This window comes from Oryctolagus cuniculus, chromosome 1, assembly GCF_051225735.1.
Source record: "Oryctolagus cuniculus isolate XC-2025 breed Fujian yellow rabbit chromosome 1, ASM5122573v1, whole genome shotgun sequence".
Lineage (NCBI taxonomy): Eukaryota > Metazoa > Chordata > Mammalia > Lagomorpha > Leporidae > Oryctolagus > Oryctolagus cuniculus.
In genome coordinates, this window is record NC_142867.1 from 166,194,851 (window position 1) to 166,210,288 (window position 15,438).

The 15,438-nt window shown below is 41.0% G+C and overlaps 1 protein-coding gene across 5 annotated transcripts in view; it reads right to left on the minus strand.

Moving 5' to 3' along the window:
- The window catches only part of GLIS3 (GLIS family zinc finger 3), a 500,527-nt gene that overhangs the window by 57,100 nt on the left and 427,989 nt on the right, over window positions 1–15,438 (minus strand). The window lies entirely within an intron of this gene.

Genomic DNA, 15,438 nt, shown 5'->3' on the forward strand with positions numbered 1-15,438 from the left:
ATCTGGCCTACAACTCAATAGTGGAGCTGGAATTCAAACTCAGTAAGCTGGATTTCAGATCACATGTCCCTGTGCTCCACATTACATTGCCTCCCAGATGCGAGGTGGAGCAAAGAAAAGGCTTCGAGTGTTGGTGGTACACCAGAAACCAGAACAGCCCATTGCAAAGGCTGCTAGGAGTTAACAGGCACTCTCCCCTGCTACCCACAATGCACACAGTAGCTTTAACTATCAAACTGCTGGTGAGAATGCAAGAAGTATGATTCCATTTATGTTTCTGCTCATCCTCAACATACCTCATCACTGATGAGAGACGTTTCCAGCTCTGTAGTTAAATACAGGCAAGAAGTGAACTGAGTTATTTGGTTTGGAAAATGAATAGTTGGTAGGAAATGTGCTTTTTCCCAAATAAAGACTTCAGATGCTTGTCAGAAGCATATTGATCTGCTAGTGGGAAAAGAAGGAAAGAGGGAGGGTCACTCCTGAGCAACCAGCTATGTGTACCCCTTAACACAGCAAGCATTATGTCCTCAGCCAAAAGGCCACACCTATCAGTAGTTGCCAAGAAGAGGTTTACTGTACAAACTTAAAGCTACTGAATTGCTGTGTGAATCTGCATTTGGAGTCACTCCTAGTTGCTGAAGAGCCTAGGCATTGCTCTGGTTTACCCTCATAGCCACGGGGGAACCAGTCTTCTCCACTGACTGTGAATTTGTAGCAGGATTTGTGAACAGAGATGAGACACAGAAGCATCATAAAAGAAGCAGCCTTTGATGATGATGATGATGATGATGATGCTGTTGCTGCTGCTGGCATAAGGCTCAACTGGATTTTTATCCAAAAGCCTGAGCTTAGAACAAAAGGAGTATTTTTTTATATAGATTTTTAGTTTCTCTGCCTCCCATATATGGCTACATGCATATATTTGATTGGATACTCTAATGCTACACATCAGCTTTAGGAATTGAAACAATACTGTACATGCACACGCAGTTACTAATAATGTTTATTCTACACACATACTGAGCCTTATGCTGTCTAGTAAGGGTTAACATCAGTTAACATCATTGCTCTGTGCCAGAAAGCAGAAGCCTAAATAGTTACATTGCAAGCAGATAATGACCACATTCCATTCCCAGATTAGGTTTCTTTTTCTTTTTGTTTTTGACCTTGGGAAGGCCTCTACCACAAATTCACTTAACATGAGCATCTGAGTAACGTTGGGACCCTGAGAAATGATAGTAATTGCCTGGTGACTGGTACATGACAAAAGGTGTGAGCTCACCATTCAGCTCTTGGGCAGTAATTCCAGGATGGAAGCACAGAGGGGCAAGCTCATCAGTGAAATCAGGGTTAAGGCTTTCACAGAGACATTAAAAAGAATTAGAGGACCCATGTAAATGGTGAGCTCAATCTTGTCCGCCTCTCCCTGGAGCTCAGAGGTTCCAAAACTGTTGGGCAGCAATGCACATTTTGGTTTCTTTGGCCTCATCAGAAACTGGACAGTTATAACAGATAGTGTCTGGGTGGTTATTAACAGAACAAAGCCATACAGTATGAGTCAGATGGACCAAGATTTGAAGCTTAGCTTTAGGATTATCAGCCACATGTCCTAGGCAAGTCACTTAGCCTAAATCTTAGCTTCTTTACCTTAAATAAAGATTATATATCACAGCATTGTGAAGAAGATCATATCATATATAGAAGGCACTTAGCTCAATGCCTGAACTGTGGTTAAGTACTGCTGTTATCATTTGGCTATTCACATTATTGTAACTACTGCCACTATTAATAGGATTAGAGTAAGACAAAAGCCTATGTTGCTCCAAAATGGCAAGTTGCCAATAAAGTATGCCTCTCAATTATATTACAGATATAAAAATGCATATACTGAGGGTCTTGAAAAAATTCACAAAAAGCACATATTGTGAAAAAAAGTTATGCATGGATCTCAAAAATTTTTTGCACCAAAGTCAACTTTATCTTTTAATGCCATTTGCTCTATGAACTTTGTAAAGAAACTTCAATAACATAAACTGCAGACTACAGCTATTCTAATAACATTTAAGCTTTTTATTGTTTATTTTTTTATGTCAGTTGCTAGAAAGTATTTGGGGCCTGCCAAGGAATCCTCATGGGGTTAAAGCATTGTACTTAATTTTGAACGGTAATATGCACCTCTGAGTTACAACCCATCATGCATTTCAGTTTAAAAGATAACAAGTCATTTTCATGCATGATTGCACTTGGTTAAGGAGCGAAAATGGGCTGCTACTAAAATGTCAACACATTTGTTCCTCCTGAAGCTTAGTTTATCTTGAAGTATTTTTACATTTTCAGCACTGCTTTTTGTTTGTTTCTCCAACAGCATAAAGATCCAAAGCTTTCAATAATTTTCAGAACTCAAGAAAGACTTCTTTTGATGTATTCTGAAGCCAGAGGCCAATATTGGTGGTGGCTATCACCTTGGCCCCAACAGTGAAAATTTAGGCCCCAACACCTCCTGTGGTTCTTTGTATTTCACCTTGGAGCAATTTAATTGCACTCTCATTCAGTAGAAACCACTCTCCTGACTAAATTCACAAACCAGAAAGAGCCTTCTAACAAGAAAATCACCCCGTCAGGGTCATGTACTAGGCTGTGTTTGATACTGAGGTTAATTGGAGAATGGAGCACCGCCCCAGCTAATCCTGGTGTTGTTGTTGAACAGTGGAGGGGGCTGCGTTTCCTTTATCCTGGCTCCTGATGTCCATGCATGTCTCCCTTCCCTCCCTCTCCAGCAGGAAAGACATTATTGCACATTCTACCTGTATTAGGAAAAAGTAGCTTCTGAAGGGTTTGCACCGTCATCTCTCTAATCTTGCCCTTCTCCTTGCGGCATGAATAATTTTCATACTGCCAATCCCTAAAAATCTATTCTTTCTGCCTGCCTTTTTTTTCCCTCCACACTTTGCAGTGTAGAGTATCATTATCCAGCAGCCCTGATAAGAGGATAATGAAACAATCCCTTCTCAACCAGATTGGGGCGGCTGTCAGGAATGACACCACCCGTACATCCTTGACATGCTACCCGAGCTAATTGATGGCAAACAATGGCAACTGTCTCCCGTGCACTAAGACAAAGAAAACACACTCATGTCACCTTATAGGAGAGCTACCTGGCAACGGATAAACAAATGTGTTAGGGAGACGTTCTATTAAGGTAAGTGAGGGCACAGCTCTGAAGAACATGCCCATTAACTTTGAGCATAAGAGGGCTGCCTTTTACTGGGGAACAGAAATAAATAAGGTAAAATGAGAATTTATTGATGTCCAGACAGTTACATGAATATTCAGGTTCTCTTACAAATGGATTCCCCCTGTGAGCTCCACATTTCTGCACAGGCTGCCCAATTACATTTCCACATCCATCGTGCTGCTGAATTTATAGCCAGGGAAGAAGTTATTAGTGTTTGGAAGAGGATACATGGCTTACATGCCTTTCTGGAATACACTGTGATACAACTAGAAGATAATGGCTGATGTCATTCACATAAGTGCCAAAGGTTATGATCAAACGTTCAGTAACTCCAGGTGTAATTAACTTCATGTTGGGAAAAGTTCCTGAAACATGTGCCTTTCAGAACAAAGCCATTCTGTGCCAAGGAGGAGGGCATCATTGTGGCAGCCGTCTCAGCTTCTCGGGGACCACCACTTCAAACAGCCCTTCTGGATCCTTCCAGAAAATGCGTGGCATGTCCAACCTCAAATCTCGAGTTCTTATTTTTTTAAAAAGATTTATTTATTTGAAAGTCAGAGTTACACACAGAGAGAAGGGGAGAGAGAGAGAGAGAGAGAGAGAGAGGGAGAGTGAGTCTTCCATACATTGGTTCACTCCCCAATTGGCCGAAATGGCTGCAGGAGCTTCTTCCAGGTCTCCCATGTGGGTACAGGGGCCCAAGGACTTGGGCCATCTTCTACTGCTTTCCTAGGCCACAGCAGAGAGCTGGATAGGAAGTGGAGCAGCTGGGACTCAAACTGGTGCCCATATGGGATGCCAGCATTGCAGGCAGAAGCTTTACTCACTATGCAACAGTGCCGGCCCCTCAAATCTCATACCTTATATTTCTTCTCTCTGCTTCTCAACCTATCTGCTTACCCTCAGAGAGTTCATTACATAAGAAGAAACTTCAAGAAGTTCATGGAAATTCACAGTATGAAAAGGTATACATGGATTTCAATTTTTCCTTGCGCCAAAGTAAACATGTTTTAATTCCATTTTTCCATGATCTTTTTGAAGCATCTCAAAGAAAGTCAGTAAAGCATTTAACAGGCAAATGACACATGCCCCTTGTGAAAAATCCTTCATTTCCTCTGATCTGTGTGTTACATTAACCTCCATTTTGGCAGAGTGGGAAAGCAGAAACAAAGACGAAAAAGGGACCAAGGGTTGGTGCTATGGCATAGTGGGTAAAGCCTCCACCTGCAGTACTGGTATCTCATATGGGCGCCGGTACAGGTCCTGGCTGCTCCACTTCCGATCTGGCTCTCTGCTATGGCCTGGGAAAGCAGTGGAGGATGGCCCAAGTCCTTAGGCCTCTGAACCTGTGTGGGAAGACCTAGAGGAGGCTCCTGGCTTCTGGCTTCAGGTCGGCACAGCTCCGGCCCTTGCGGCCAAATGGGGAGTGAATAAGTAGATGGAAGATCTCTCTCTCTCTCTCTCTCTTTCTCTCTCTCTGCCTCTCCTTCTCTCTGTGTGTAATTATGACTTTCAAATTAATAAATAAATCTTTAAAATGGAGGAGGGGAGAGAGAAAGAAAGAAAGAAAGAGAGAGAGAGAGAAAGAGAAAGAGACAGGAAGGAAGGACGGATGGATGGACGGACCAAGCATGAACAAATACTCCTGGAAGCTCTGACAAAAATCTCTTCAACTCTTTTTTTGGAAGTGAAGTCCAACTTGGTCACAAAAAACAAAGTTTTAGTAAAATACATTAGGTTCTCTAATTCATTATTCATTCCTTATCTGTCTTCTACCTGTACCATGTTGACTACAAAAGATACCCTGTCCCCCATCAGAACCTGCTGGAATATTCCAACTCACTCAACTCTCATAGGACTTCTGAAAACGTTTCCCAGCCAAGACTTCTTGGAAAGAGTTTTGGCCTAGATAGCCATCCAACTTTAATGCAACATTCAGCTGCCAAACTAAGGGCTGATCTGCCCGCTCTGAACTCTGAGGGAGTCTTTCCCTTGCCTACCTCTTTAAAGGGAGAAAACAGCAGCCCTCTTGGGAACTGCTGTACAAGGAGGGAACAGCATTGACAATGATTGCCGGCCCTGGACAAAGCTTCGTCTCTACGAAGCTGGTATTCCTGTGACTCCAAGGAGCAGGACTTTCTTCCTTTCTACACTTTTGCCCCACTCTTCCATCTTGTCTGCAGGTGATCAGTGTTTCCTCCTTGTTTATTTTACTCTGAGAAGTTAGACTCTATCATGAATTGATGCCCCTATAGAACCTTTTTCAAGGGATTTGTATTTGAAGTCATTTCTCTATCTATGGAATGCAGGATTCCATCTTCAGTTATGTCAACTTCAAACATACTCGTGGGTAGACAATGCATTTTGAGGAAGCAAGCCTCTTTCCTACTGGAATGTGACAAACAGGTCCCTGAAATTGGTTTTAATTTTTTTTTTTTTTGTTTTACTCCTGTTAGTTTATGTGTCTACTAAAGGACTAGATTTTAGAAAACACTGTCTTGATGTTCAACAGTGTGATATACTTCTCTTTTTAGGGAAAAAAAAAAAAAAAACCTGTGCAGAATTAACCCAAGACAGGGATGGGTATTTGGCACAGTGGATAAAATGCCACTTGGCACTCCTGGATCCCATTCTGGAGTGCCTTGGTTTGCTTCTAATTCCAACTTCCTGCCAACGCACTCATGGGAAGGAGCAGGTGACAGCTCAAGTCAGCTTGGGTCCCTGCCACCCACGTGGGAAACCTCTATTGAGTTACCAGCTGTCAGCTTCAACTTGGACCAGCTCCGGCTGTTGTGGCAATTAGGGAGTAAAACAGCAGATGGAAGCCCAATCTCTGCCTCTCAAATAAATAATTTTGAAAAACAAAAAAGAATCATCAAAAGGCTACTCCCTGTGATCTCTCTGCCAGTCTTGGGCTCATCATAATTAAAACTAGGCCCTACCTGGCCTCCATCAACTGCTTCCTAAGTGGAGGTGGGTCACATCACTAGGACCTGGTACCACACCCCTTCCTACCTGTCGCCATCACTTAGGCTGCCTCTGTGGATGTCTTCTTGCAATTCCACGACTTGAACTATTAATAATCTATTTCAGAGCCACAACTTCTAGGGTTGTAAAGGATGTCTCAGGGAGGAATAAATATCCAGACTATATGTGGCCTGGATGTCTGCAACAGAAATAGTACCGCTGTTATATATTATAAACATTGAGCCTTATAAAAAATCTCTCAAATTGTACTCTATATGTTGTGTGTGGGCATGGGGACAAATTGTTGAAATCTATGATTAGCATAGAGATGGTCCTCTATATATAAAGTCACACTAAAAATGATCCATAATGAAGAAGGAGATGGGAGAGGGAATGGAAGGTGGGATGGGAGTGGGGTGGGAGGCATGGGGGAAAGAACCACTGTATTCCTAAAGTTTTATCTATATAAAAATGCAATTATTAAATAAATAAATAGAAATCTCTGAAAATCCCTAAGCAAGAAAACTACTAAAGTATGTGCTAAATGAAAAATATTATGGGCATCAGTAAAACGTATATGTATTACAGGATCCTAACCTGTCTTATAATATGTTCTCCTCTTCAATGAATTCATTTTCATTAATTTACTTTATGGCATCTTTGATTTCACTCATTGACAAGTGTTCCCGATACATGAATGAAACAGGGTACTTGCAAAGGGTCAGACAGTAAATGTTGTGGGCTTTGTGGATAAGAGTCCAGGTCCACAATTCTTTAAGTGGCTTCTCAATGTTTGCATGTAAAAGTCTAACAACATCCTTAGTTCTCAGACTATGCAAAAACAGGAGGCAGCACAGAGTCCAGCTTACAGTGTGCATCTGTTTCTTGTTAACTACTAAGCACCATAATGAAAAGACTAGGGAATGGTTGCTGAAATACAGCTGCTAATTGTGAGGTCAGCAAATAGTTAAACATAGTTTTCTAGATGCCTTGGAGTACATTTTGAGATAAAGGACGTGGCCTGGAAGAGTCTATTTACAAAATGTCATCAGGAGGGACTAAGACTATACCTCAGCAATGTCAAAACAATGACTGTGTGAAATTGCACTGGTGGAGGCCATCAATCCAATGTCTTCTTCCCTCCGCTCGCCTCACCCTCACAAGTTCACTGTTCATTAAGTTCATTTTTCAAGCAGACACATTGGCACTCTGTATAGCCAGTACAGGTATACCTCTAATATTCATGGACACAGAGAAAACAGTCTTATTTACAGATCTGAAAATGGGTCTTAGAATATGGAAGTCCCAAGTCCTCATCTTGGCTTGAATTCTTATTGGCAGGGACTATATTTCAGATGTCTATTACTGAACCCCACAAAATAGCACCCCATGTAAATGGAGGGATAAAAGGGGTTCTATTGCCTCTCATAAACACCAACTTAGCCTACAAATAATTTTCTTAGTTTTAAACAAAGAGGAGGGGAAAAAAACAAAGGAACGTTGATTGAGCATCCAGCAGCTATTAAGGAGTACAGTGAACTCTTTCAGGCTATCTAATGTAATTCTCCCAACAGTCCTATGCAGTCAGTATTCTTACTATTGGGACTACTATTTTATAGGACAGGAAAAATAACTTCCCCATACTAAATACCTAGGGAACAGAGAGCCATGACTAGAGTTTGCATCAAGTTCCACGTTCTTTCTGCCATAGCACGCTGTCTCCAAAAACAACCAACCAAACCAAACCAAAATACACTCCAGAAACAACCAACCGAAATGAAACAACAAAAATATTGAACACCCAAACCTAGGTAACTACCAAAACCAAGTTTTGACACTGTGAGTCTGGGGGCACTGCCACTCAAGTGGTAGACTCCTGATGCCAATTTGTTTTTCTTTAGAGATGTATAGTATATTTCCTTAACTAAAAAATATAAGATGACTATTGGGCAAAGTACTAGAATACAAAATATTTTTAAAATTATATTTTACTTTTATTCTACCAAATGATGCTGATTAAATTTCTAATTTCCTTAGGCTTCTATTTTTTCTCATTTCCTTTAAAATGGTAGTGGGTAATTTGTGGCACCTGTTACTTATCTGCTTGACAGAACTATAACATATATTTTTCTAGTATTTGGATAAAAGCAACAGTAATTATAATTAATGGATGCTGAATACTCGCTATGTTCTAAGAACTCTTTATGTCATCTAATCCAGCAACTGATCTAATGTAAGGTGGAAATCTAAGTTACAGGAAGAAGTAACAGTTCCACTTAAAAATGTTATCTTAGAGTACAGACAGGCTACAGAGATGACCAGAGGGACTGAAGGAAGTATGGTCAGTTGGGGTAGGCATTTAGTGCAGTGGCTAAGACTCTTCTTGAGATGTTCACATCCCATGTCGGAGGGCCAAGGTTCAGGTCCCAGCTCTGCTTCTGATTCCAGCTTCTTGTTAATGTGACCCTGGGAGGCAGCAAGTGATGGCTCAAGTACTTGGGTACCTGACACCTGGGAGACCTGGAATGAGGTCTCCCAGGCACTCTGTAAAGCCAGTCCAGGTATACCTCTAATATTCATGGAAACAGAGAAAACAGTCTTATTTACAGATCTGAAAATGGGTCTTAGAATATGGAAGTCCCAAGTCCTCATCTTGGCTTGAATTCTTATTGGCAGGGACTGTATTCAAAACCTGGCCAGCCATGCTGCTGTAGGCATTTGGAGTAAACCAATGAATGGAAGATTTTGCTATCTATCCTTCAAATAAACAAAATCAATTAATTTCAAAAACATGATCAGCAGTATGACTTAAGAGACATGAGATACTGCTCGTCCTTACCCTTTGTACAGATTTAACTCAGAACTATCTCAGTACTTCAAACCATGGATTTTAGATCATTACTTTCCCAACTGCAAAATCTCCTGGGGCAGATGTACACTGCATTTTTCAGGAAGTATATCCATTTCTCAGAGAAAGCTCATAAGCATCCCGGTGAACTAGCCTGAGGAGCAGATCCATACACTCTGATGAGTTTATTCCATTTTCTTTTGAATAGTGAATACTTCATTTTCTGCAGCTGCTCACTCTTGGAGGGTATGAATAAGAACCTTCTCTACACCTGCAGGGAAAAAGCTGCAATGAAGCTCATGAATCCCTGACTCTTTAGGGTGTATTCAGGTGTTCATAGAATCTACAGGGCAAGACTCAACTGAAATCCAGAGCTGACGGTCAGTCAGAGCAGAAGCCAGACCTGAGCAGATAATGCCCTAAGAGAGAACAAAGCTGGAGTCCAAGGAGCAAGCCCAGGTTGCAACTAGAAACAATGGGGAGTGCGGTGAGAAACTAAGATTTCAAGGAGGCAGCTTTAACTTTTGATGAATCAACACCTGCTGTTAAGCCATGGCCAAGACACCTGAATGAAGCAGATCAGCCTCTGATAACAGAGAGGAAAACACCATAAGAGCCAGTCTTCTGTGGCAGTGCTGTTGCTTGCATAGAATAAGTACATTCAACACACTCTACAATCCTGTTTATTCAATATCTGCAATATGCCCTCTTATTACTGTAAAACAGGAGAAGTAATATACATGCGAAATCAGTAATGTCCTTCAATTCAGAGTCTTACGCTATTCTCAACACTTAATTTTAGTGCTCACACAAGTGTAGAACTGAACTTTCACTATGACTACAAACACTGAAAATATCTTGTATTTTTTCTTTATTCTTCACATGAAAGAAGCGTAACTGCCTATTTCTCTCTTTTCCTTGAAAGATAAATTCAGCTAAAAAAAGCCAGAACTTTGGAATGAGAAGTTTGAATGTTAACTTCTACCTTCTATAGGTATTAGCTTCTTATTCCAGAAATTCTATCCTGAATTCCCTGTCTTAGCATCCACCTGTTACTTAAGAACAGCTTTGCTGTATATATCTCAAGGTAGATCCAACCTTCTCTTGTCATAATCCATTGGCGTGCTGGCAAAATGTTAAGTGAGGAAAGGAGAAATAGTAGTATAAAGACAATCAAGGCTTTTCTCAATAGGACTAAAGCTACATGGCCCAGCCTCACTACTTCCTTTGCCTTCTCAGTGAGGTGTGGAATTATTTTACCAAATTATTTTTACAGCAAAAAAATTTGTGCACATTGTAGAATTTAGTAATTCAGCTTAATCTTGTGTAAAAAAACTAACATGAATATGAGGGACTAAACAGATAAGGAAAGTTAAAACACCAAATTAAGCAGCTTGTAAACACATAAAGGCATTCACATTAACTGCATGCATTCAAACATGTCCTGTACTGGTTGGAAATCAGAATTTTAATAGTTTTTAGTTGAGTGGTTCTAAGATCTCAATCTTAATCAAAACAGGAGCAGGACCCTTATAACACTGGTGTGGGATGACAAGCAAAATATCCACGTATAGGTTTTCTGTTGTGACAAACAGAAATATATACCACAGGGACATTCCTGTTCTAACTCCCCCAGGCCAAATTCAGATCATGCTTGGCTACAAGTCACATCCCCGCACTTTATGATCCAGAGCAATTGGTTATCAAAGTGTGGTCCCTCCACCAGCAACATGCAGTGTCACCTGAAAACTTGTCAGAAACGCCTGGTAGAAGTTCAAACTTCTAGGACTCACTCAGACTTACTGTATAGAAGCCCTGGGGGAAAGGCCCAACAAACTCGTTTCACAAGCCTTCGAAGTGACGTGATGCATGCTAAAGGACTGGCTCAGGACCAGGGAGGAAAAAGGCTATAGATTAAAGCTAAGATGAATGGAGGAGTCTGAAGCTTGCTCCTACCCTCACTGATTCTCCAATCCAAATAGGCAGACAGAACACAGACGTAAAAAATGGCACAAAAACAACACAACATCTCAAGGCAGCATAAGAAAAGACATCACAAAAAAGTACTGTCAAAGGTGTCCCTTTAAATTCCTTTTGTACCCTGATTATCCATTTTTACTGTCCCCCAGCAGTTGCAAAGTTGTTCTGTTGCTTTATCTCTTTCATGGATTCCAAGCAAAGAAGAGCTATTTGAAGATAATGCAAGTAGTAACTATGCATTTTATAATGCTCTATGTCTTATTAAAGACTTTTATATAAAAAGACTTTTATATAGATTATGTTGTTTGATCTTCACAATTCTCCTATAAAGTTTAACCTACTGGGAAGTCTGTGTGTCAATTTAGAACCCACTAATAAAGTCCCTAAATTAACAACCACTTTTTAAGAACAGACTATATGAGGTACTTTTATAGAAAATTATTCCTAACACTTGCAACTGTGCAAGCTGTCCAGACAGCAAATATAGTCAACTTCAGAATGTTGAAAGTGTCTGTAGAAAATTTATTAAAATGTATACCATAAAGTTACATTAGAATGAAAGATTAACTATTTCATAAAGTATGTTAGCTTCTATATAGATTTATTATGACTCTTACAAAAAGTGATGATATTGTGAACTAGAAGTCTTCATAATCCTGCTAATGGGAAGGGAGGGAAGACAACAATAATATGTATACAACTCCCTAAATTGTTGTTCAAAAATAAGGTGTTTTTCTTTGAGATTTCCCTACCATATCTGAAAATAATTATATTTTCCCTGAGATACCTAAGGTTACATTTAAATTTTGATAATTCAACAGAATTTACAGGCTGTAAAGATAGTAATTCATTTGGAACCCAACAGAAGAAGTACTGAAATGCTCTCATTCTTACAGACTTCTCTTGTTCCAGCTGCATCAGCTCCTGACTTGACAGGTAGTTTCTATGGGACTCAGACATGTCCATCATGTTGGCCTCTATGATGTCCTCATGGTTTAGGTCACTTGCTAGGTTACATTTTACTGAATCTATCACACAGCTTTGTTTTGGAGGGAGCCATAAGTTTTCTGATCACTCATGGGACAGATCATCATCCACAAAGCATTATTTGTTAGTGAACAGACTCACTGCCAAGACTAGGCACTGGCCCAGGCCATCCATGATACTGCAGACTCATTAAAGTATAGACTTACCGGCTTCATTAGGCTTCATTAGGTCACCACAGGAGCTCATCAGAAGATCTATATTGGTCTTAAACGTAGCATTCACATCTTAGTCATTCTACTGGCTATGAAACGGTATCTCTCAGATTATCACGTAGAGTACCTGCATTTACAAGCTGGCCAGCGAATTATTTATCTGGGGCATGGAACCTCTGAACAAAAGAGCAGGAAATGTAAGTGAGCCATCCTTAAGGACGGTTTATCATGGCCATGACCTTTGTGCCAGGTGGACCATGGCTGTCAGGTTAGCTCAGTAGCAGGCCCCAGGAGCCCGGGGATTTTCAGAGTAGCAGACAAGTCAACACCTCAATTTAAAATCATCTCCAGTGTGGCCGCAAGTGATATGTGGCTGCTTTAACCTGTGAGACTACTTTCTTCCACAAGAAGAAAAGTCTTTTTCAGGCAGTCCTCCCAAGAAAGCAAAGCCTTGTCAGCTGGAAAAGTTTCTTTCAATAAGAGAAACCACCAGTTCAGGACACTTTGAGATTTGTATACGTCAGAACTGCCAACTTCCTTGGTCATCCCTTTCCTGGATTCTTAAAAAGCATCCTCTTTTGGCCACTAGCAATCTCCATTTTAAAATAATGATGTCTTCAGACTGAGGCCCTAATCATCAGGGTGCTGACAGGTCATGGTGTCTGATGCCGTAATTCCTGTTTTTTATCCTATGCCCACACATACTCAGCAGGTTGTCATCAAATATTTTTTGTAATCAATCAATTTACTAGCACTTAAAGGTACACATTCTGGACAATGATTATAGAAGTGTTATTATATTTTAATTCTGTGAATCAGAATGTGAAGGGAATGACTGCAAGTACTGCTATTCAGACAAGTCTTAATCGTCTTAATCAAATTGCTCTAAAACTTCCGATGTTACATTTAACTTATTGACAACCACTTTTCATTTGTACCTTTGGTATCCGTCACAGCTTGGCATCTTTCCACGGATTTTTAAGCAAAACCATGCAGCTGGTGTGAATGAACACTCCCAAAAAGCACACTTGCAGACCTTAAAGGGATTTTTCTTTTGTAGTTTTTCCTTCAGCCCACCTTGGCCTCTAGGTTTCCTGTCTACTCAGAAAAAAAAAAAAGGCATATACTTTAAAAAAAAAAAAAAGGCTGAATCAACAAAATAAAGTGGGATCTGAGGGGAGCAGAAATAAAGAAGTAGGGAGGATAAACTTTCCCAGGTATAAGCTGCCTGGAGAAGTGAAATTCCAGGATCCAAGTGGAAAAAGATGGCCACCTGTCTGTTTCAAGTGTTTGAAGTCACACCGAGTCAACCCAAAGATGTGCTGTTGATGGTTCTGGCTACCTAAGCTCCTTTGCCTCTCTGGCAGCTCACCTCCCTTGCAAAACTGAAAGCCCAGAGCTCAGGGTCTTTTCAAAGACTGAAAACAATAAAGTATCATGAAAAAAACTGGAAATCCACTTGGAATGACAAAGCCATTTGAACGATACTTAAACACATTAAAACACGGTAAGTTTAAAAACACTGAAAGACATACAAACACAAAGGCAAATGTAAACATTCTGAAAATTGGCCTCATGTTGTACGCTACTTACAACAAAGGCACAATGGTTTCCATAGAAAGAGATACCATGGTTTCCCAAACCTATTTCCAAGAGGACCAAACACAACAAAATTAGTTCATCATTAGAAATCACTTATATGGGGTGTTGGGCCATCTTTCTATCACTTCCTGTTAGCTTTTTTTTTTTTTTTTTGGCCAGGCAAAGTTAGACAGTGAGAGAGAGAGATAGAGAGTTATAGACAGTGAGACAGAGACAAAGAGAAAGGTCTTCCTTCTGTTGGTTCATTCCCCTAATGGCCACTAAGGCTGGCACTATGCCGATCCAAAGCCAGGAGCTGGGTACTTCCTCCTGGTCTCCCATGCGGGTGCAGGGACCCAAGCACTTTAGGCCATCCTCTGCTGCCCTCCTGGGCCACAGCAGAGAGCTGGACTGGAAGAGGGGCAACCGGGACTAGAACCCAGGGTTCTGGCACCGCAGGCCAAGTGAGTCACGGCACCAGCCTCCAGTTAGCTTTTTGACCCTTAACTGTTTGAGTGTTGGGTCTTCAGCAAGATTCCAGAATTATGGACTTATTTGTTTGTTTTTAATTTTTGATGGCAGAGTGGACAGTGTGAGAGAGAGACAGAGAGAAAGGTCTTCCTTTTGCTGTTGGTTCACCCTCCAATGGCCGCCATGGCCGGCGCGCTGTGGCCGGCGCACCGCGCTGATCCGAAGCCAGGAGCCAGGTGCTTCTCCTGGTCTCCCATGGGGTGCAGGGCCCAAGCACTTGGGCCATCCTCCACTGCACTCCCTGGCCACAGCAGAGAGCTGGCCTGGAAGAGGCGCAACTGGGACAGAATCCGGCACCCCGACCGCGACTAGAACCTGGTATGCCGGCGCCGCAGGCGGAGGATTAGCCTATTGAGCCGTGGCGCTGGCCAGAATTATGGACTTATAAAATAGGAAAATGCTTTGTAGTCTGGTTTAAACTGATTGTTCATTTAATATGCTGAAATAAATGTTCAAATATCAAATATATGGTAAGTCAAACAGACATGGATACAAACAAAAGCAAGTCATGCTTTTCCATGTATATCTCTAATACAAAATATTTATGTGTGTGTTAGTAACACTGGCATACTTGATGTGTTTATATGCAGTGCACCTGAAGCCTCTGCAAGATTAGGTCAGCCCTTTAGATAAGTTACAATCTCATCTTCATGGGTGTCATAAAGCATCTGTGTTGTCTCTAAGAGTAAGTACCCAAAGCAATTGGTAAAGGTTCACTGAAGACATCTTGAAGATTGACCCTCCTTGAAATACTCACTCAATGCCATTTCCCCCTGCATCTGGATAAAATGAGAACTGTGAGGTCTAAAATATTATACAAGCATGTCTTTCTCCTATTCCACTACAAGGCTTCAGTAAATTCTTAATTCTTTATGGCCTATTGGGACTTTAAAAAAGGAAAAACAACCTTCTGCCAAACCTGGCTCTGGAATCAGATGGATGTGGGAGTGGATTTTGCAACGCACAGAAAATAGAGTCCCATTGTCTGGAATGTGGGGCTGGTGAGACTTTTGATTTCATATGCATAGCATGACTGTCAGAGCTTTCCATATGTACGGATGATAACTATGTTTGCACGGGTATAGCATTATAGA